Source organism: Struthio camelus, chromosome 3 (genome assembly GCF_040807025.1).
Source record: "Struthio camelus isolate bStrCam1 chromosome 3, bStrCam1.hap1, whole genome shotgun sequence".
NCBI lineage: Eukaryota > Metazoa > Chordata > Aves > Struthioniformes > Struthionidae > Struthio > Struthio camelus.
Window position 1 is genome coordinate 94,267,857 of NC_090944.1, and position 6,000 is coordinate 94,273,856.

Here is a 6,000-nt window from a genome sequence, read left to right on the forward strand (position 1 = left end):
CCAAACACGGGAATTCAGCCCAAAGCTCTGAGAAAAAATCTTCGCTCCATCTGAAGTGATTATGGCAGATGGATGTAAACTGCTTAATAAAACAAATTGCTAGAAGCAGCAGGCTTCTCTGCTGAAGCTGGTGGTCAGGCCATGCTGCGAGACTGCAGGTTTTCCCTGCCAGAAACCTGCCTGCTCAGCCCTCGCTCTGGAGCACAGTGGGCCTGACTGCATGGCTTTGCCTGCTTAGATATGGCTATGCTGGCTTGCTGTCACCAGTGGGGAAGTCATGGTACCACAGAGCTCAGCAAACCTTTCAAAATACGCTGCCGAATCCAGAAGTTCACCTGCTGGGGCTCTGTGCCGTCAGAGTTATGCTGCTAGCAGTATTTTGAAGCTAGGTCAGGATGTTCTTCCCTAGGCGCAGGCGCTTCAGTCTGACCAGGGTAATTTGAAGTCCCCAACCAATTCTAGACTTCCTGGCAGTTACTGACCCTAATCTGATGATCAGAATTGCCATCAGGAGAGGATGCACTGTTGTGAGATTGCAGCTCCTTCACACTGCAACTTCTGATTGAGAGTGGGCTAAGAAAACATCATCCCCAAATGACACGTTATATCAAATGCCCTGCTACAGGCATGAGCAGTGCCACAAATGTCCCGGTGCCAAGGGAGCAGTGGAAAGACTAATCCATATACCAACAAATTACGAGGCAGAATGAACAGCTGATCTATTCTGACTTGTGTAATACAAATTGTGGAATTTAATTCAGCTGCTCTTTGGATTAATTCAGTGACTTACGTTTGGTGAAATGCTATCTTTCAAAAAGGCTTGAATTGACGATGGCAAGAGACTGAGGATATAGAAGCTCATTGGGTTTATTCCGACACTTACTCATCTTCTCTGCTAAAAGGTGCGTTGTATTGAATGTGTCCAACTTCCAGGCACAAGCTTTTGTCACGCTTTTCTCTACATGGTTCAATAGCCCTTTGGTACTTCCAACTTTCTCCCTTTTAATACACTCGTATCTTACCTGCTGTTTCATAAAGATTTGACTCTATCTTCTTCTTTTTAGCTAGCTCAACAGATAACCTCTCTCACGCTGAGGTGCACTTTTTCTAGCTTGGAAATAATTACTAGAGCTCTTCACTGCACTTGCAAACATATCTTGGCTTTTCTGAAAGGAGATACAAACATCTAGCAAAACAGCAAATCATCTCTCCGGCTGCAGAATTTGAAGCACTCACTAAGCCCTCTGCGGCCTCTTGGCACAAAGGTCAGTTTTGCATAAATCAGGCTATGTTTCTTGTATCAAGTTCTTCCACGATCATTGCACTGTATTGTATTTTTTCTATTTAGAGTAGAGAGCATTACCAGATTAATAAAAAAAGCACGCATTAAGAAGACATTCCTTCATGTGCACAGTAGCGTTCTTCTAGCCATACATCTTTCAACAAGTGTAAAATACTTCAAGGAGGAACTATTTAAATTCTCTCTGCAGTACTAAAACTAACTTAATTCCTTGAAACAAAGCTGTTTTTGACATTTGGAAGTACAAAGGATCTTCTAAAAACTTAACAAATCTCTGTATAAAGAAATACATATACATAGTCAACACTTTTATTTTTTTTCCCCATGTCATGCTTTTAGGCTGAGAAGTGATGTGTTAAGTTACATTAGGGGCAAGATGCTTTAAAGCTCAATCTGGATAAGCTGATGGATTGCTTTACAGAGAAAATCCTGAGACATCCTTAAGGAAAGCAGTGGTGGTTGTCTTCAATGGATCACGGTCTGCTGGCGATGACTTTGAAGACTCTGTATATATATATTTATATATATATATATTTATATATAGGATAACTCATTTTTTGTTAAGGATTACAAACTGTTCTATTACTTGTTAAACATAGTACAAGCATTATCGTAGATCTGAGAGTACGGTCATTGTTAAAAATTCCTGCAATCCATAGCTTTGCTCAATGACCAATTTTGGGTTTTCTGTCTCAGAACAGGCTGCATCACATGCACTTTAAGAAGGGAAAAAAACATCCAGGCATATGAAAACATGCTTTCCAAAAGTATTTACAAGATCTTCTAAACTCCTAGCTATTTGAATTAGTCCCTGGAAAGCAGATATATCAGTGTCGTAGTCCTCAGCCTTTCAGCATGGGTAACAAATTGAAGCCAATTTAAAGAAAATAATAGTTTAATACCATTATATACAAGTAAAGTGTTGAGCTCAAAAGGCTTTATTAGACTGAACAGTCCAGAAGAAAAAGGTATTCAGAAATTATCCTACCTTTTAAATACAATTACTCTCCTTAAGTAACATTTTAAAGAGACTGCAACTGCCCACTGCCTTACTGAGATATTTATACAGTAGCCAGTTGGGTTAACTGTACAGGAGATTTAAAAGACTTATTTCAGGTTTCACACCAGCGCTAAAAAAATAAAATTATACTATACCTGAACTGAATTAAGCAGCTAAGAGCCCAGACTAACATGTTAAAATGATCTTCTTGCTACTAATTTAATGTTTACCTAGCAAAGCGCTGAGTCTTAGCCCCTGATGCAGATGGATTTGCTATTGACTGTAGCAAGAACAAAACTGAGGCTCATTTGTGGTTCACAGCTTTTTGCAAAGGGATTTGGCATACTTAATACACAGTGATGAAAGAAAAGCAGCACTGAAAGTGTAATAAATAGAGAAGATAAGGAACAAGATAAGAATAAAATAAAATGGCAATTTCAGAAGCAAGTCCCTTTCCCATTCTACCCTTTCCTTTTTTCCTTTTTTCTTCCTCTTTCTTTCTCTCTCCTTCTTTCCCTTTATTTTTTTCTCCTTTTCTCCATCCCTCCTTCACCCACTCTCTGCCTTCCTCCCTTCTTCCCTTCCTCCCCTTCCTTTCTTCCTTTCTCATTCTAGAAGGCATTTAAATATTTGTAAAGTTCATCTTTCCTAGGACTCTAACTCGGCTTATGCTTGACCTTACATATATGCTGTGATACCTTTCCTGACTAAAGATACCTATGTGAAGTCATGCCTTAACTGGGATCCTTAACTAAGGATTTCTCATATTGATAGTGAGGTGTTCACTAATGCTGTCTTCACCACAGGAAAGCTAGGCTCGCTAAGGCTTGTAAACGTTCGAGAGAGACTCTCATGGAGGTCACTTCAGGCCAGGATCCCAACTTTGTTGTCCTGAATCCTCCCCTGGAAAAGCTTCTGCCCCTGAATCCTGGAGCAAGGATGGGAAATTTTTCCATACTAGGTGCCTCATATCTCATCATGTGCCAGCATGTGAAAACTCCCGCCCTAGGCTCATTGCAAGCGGCTTCAGTCATCGTTTCTCTCGTTCACACAGTGCCCCGGCTCTTCTGTGGCCTCCCGTGGGGCTGAGAAGCAAGAGTGAGCAGATGAGGGCCCAGGGCAATGGCTGGAGAGTTGGTGACATGCACCGGCTGCCAGCGCAGGCACGCAGGCCTCACGCGTACCACTACTGCTATCGAGGGAACTGAGGGACACTTGATTCCCTAGACTAATGTCAGCTTTAGCAAACATCCTCTTAATAGTTGTTCCTGAGGAAAGAGAGCACTGGATAAAAGATGAGGATGATTATTCAGTCATTTTTATGATGCAGTGTTTTCTTTTTGGATAGCAAATACGTACATGAGAAAAGAGAAGGAGGAGAAAACATAGCTGTTTGTACCCAAGACTTGTGAACTGCTGTGGTGGATCCTCTGTCACTTGGTGTTTTCATGGGTATGCTTCAATCTACTCCGCTTTGGCAACTACTTTGTTCCTTCACTTTAGGTACTTCATGAAGCAGTTCCCCCGAGACAAATGCCTGCAATGCTCCTTAGACAAGGCAGAAGGAAATTCATCTACCTCAGAGAGAGATCCTGTCTGACTAAATCTGAATATCCAGGTTAGGCAGACAAGTTCCCTTGTGGGAATGCTCCTTTTCTCTGACATACTAAACCGGAGAGTTTGCCTGCTTTTTTGAAACTACCATACCACAAAGAATGGGGTATAACTTGCCTCATGAGAAGACTTAAGTGTCCACTGATAGCTTTCCACAGCTAGGGAAGAAGTTAGATCATGATTTCAGTCTGACTTTCTCTTTCATAACGCTTTTCAAAATCATGAACAAGCCTAATAGCTGTGAATGAAAATTAGAATATGAAAATTAATAATAATGTGCAGCACCTCTTTTCATCCAGCTATCGAAACTGGGAGTGAACAGAAACTGCCATTTTGCGGAGGAGGAAGCAGAAGCAGAGTGAATCGATGAAACAGAAAGACAAGGCAGGTTTCCAACTCCTAATTTTCTTCCCTGGCTACCCACCCACTACACCTCCGATGGGTACCTGCCTTGCTTCTTTCTGCATGTGATTTTGACTTTGTAAGGGCGTTCATAAACACGACTATTCTCAGTTACCCTTGGACAGGCCCTGTGGGCCCCGTCTAAGGGCTGAATACCTGTCAAGCACCCGAGATAGGTCCAGGGACTTGAGCAAGTGCTGGTCGGGCTGAATACCTGTCAAGCACCCGAGATAGGTCCAGGGACTTGAGCAAGTGCTGGTCCAAATGGCTTATCATGTTCTAGGAACTGCGGGGAGCATGGAGGTAGGGTGCAAGTACATTTTCCATACTCAGCAGCAGCACCAGCCTCAGCATAACACCTGCCTGTTTGTTGTCAGATTCTCTCCAAATACACTTTGCCTGAAGATCTCCCCACTCACAATCTGTTTCTGAGGCATATTGTTCAAAGGTGAGAGTTTCATTATAGATGGGTTTACTGCAGAGGGAGGTCAGGAAGAACATGTTTGAATCTCAGCGGTAGTTTCCACTTCACAGAATCACAGAATCGTTTAGGTTGGAAGGGACCTCTGGAGATCATCTAGTGCAACCTCCCTGCTCAAGCAGGGTCCTCTAGAGCACATTGCCCAGGATCGCGTCCAGGCGGGTTTTGACTCTCTCCGGGGCAGGAGACTCCGCCACCTCTCTGGGCAACCTGTTCCAATGCTCTGTCACCCTCACAGTGAAGAAGTTTTTTCTCAGGTTTAGGTGGAACTTCCTGTGGTTAAGTTTGTGCCCGTTGCCTCTTGTCCTGTTGCTGGGCACCACGGAGAAGAGACTGACCTCAGTGACTGGCCTCACTTGCACCATTCTCAGATCAAACGTTCTAAGGTAGACTCTACCACTCTTACGTGACTTGTTCAGTAAAAGCCTGATACAAGGTGTTTTAAAATCCAAGAAAAAGCTCCTGTTTAGTCACTTAGAAGAAATGAGATGCTAGAAGTTCAGGCTGTGCCTGATGGATGACTGCTGAAAGATGTCTGGAATAGGAACCAGTAGCAAAGCCCACAATACAGACATGCCAGGAAGAATAGGATGGAGGATTAAGAGGTAATTTTAAGGGTTGCTCAGCTTATGAACTCAGGTATGTCAGCAGTGCTGACAATTTATCTTCTAGTTTTACGTACGAAAGTATTTCGTAGTGGCAGTGGGGGTCAGCTTAAATCTACGTTATGGCTCCCTGCAAGAAGAATGTACTTTCTTAAAGAGCTCTAAAGAAAAACAACACAAATTCAATACAAATTGACCTGCTCTTTAGACTGGAAGAAACTGGTCTGTTGTTTTGTTACTGAGTTCAATAAAAATAATTACTTTTCCAATACATAATAGAACCGTGATTCTAGCTTTTAAGATAAGCAAAACCTTAGTCATATGGATGAGAATTGGAAGAAGTCATTGGCAACTGAGAAGTAATTTTAACAGTTCTATGTTTGATTCCCATGGAGAATTTTATATGTCATTCAGATCTCTTAAACAAATTTTTGGCAGCCACATACAAAATATTATATACAGACAGGTTCATTGGCTTGCTTTTGCTGAAGCAAGGAAATAAATATATTAATTATTTTGTGATTGTTTTTCATTCAGATTCTTAGCTGGCATAAATCAGTGCAGCTTCAGTGATTTAACACTCAAACATATTCACACT